Source organism: Odontomachus brunneus, unplaced genomic scaffold (genome assembly GCF_010583005.1).
Source record: "Odontomachus brunneus isolate Ranch 3 - 2012 unplaced genomic scaffold, Obru_v1 Obru_scaffold_240, whole genome shotgun sequence".
Lineage (NCBI taxonomy): Eukaryota > Metazoa > Arthropoda > Insecta > Hymenoptera > Formicidae > Odontomachus > Odontomachus brunneus.
In genome coordinates this window covers 248,557-249,101 of record NW_022639690.1, presented here as the reverse complement: position 1 = coordinate 249,101, position 545 = coordinate 248,557, and positions in this window count along the sequence as shown.

Sequence of the window (545 nt, the reverse complement as noted above, 5' to 3'; positions counted from 1 at the left end):
GTACCACTGTTCAGTCGGATTTCCAATCCGACAACTTATCGTAAACACTCATAGTGTTGGGAAGAGGTTATAACGCAATGTTTATAATTTTATACAGATACATTTAACAGTTTAATAAAATTAATTAATTAATGTGATCAATATAGACATTTCTAATTATGACTGTAAAGATAAATTATTATTGTTTCTTTATTTATTGTTCAATAATCTGATTTAATTATCTTTGTCACAGAACCTCTATGTTTCTTCGTAACGTAACGTAACGTAAAAGTTTCGTGCGTTGCCGTACGTTCAGCTTACGTCTCACGTAACGTAAGGTTTTCACGTAAGATGGCATAAGAAGCTACGGCAATGGCGCTGGCTTTTAGGCGACAATTTTCCGAAAAGTGGAAGAGATAATGTTGGTATCAAGAAAAATCTCTATACAATATAATTTTAATTTTTATGGATTAGTACCACTATTGAAGCGTGTTCGACTCTTTGACTATATAATCATGGACTGCAAGTCGCTAATTTGTGTCTGCAGCAAAACGTCTGTCAACATG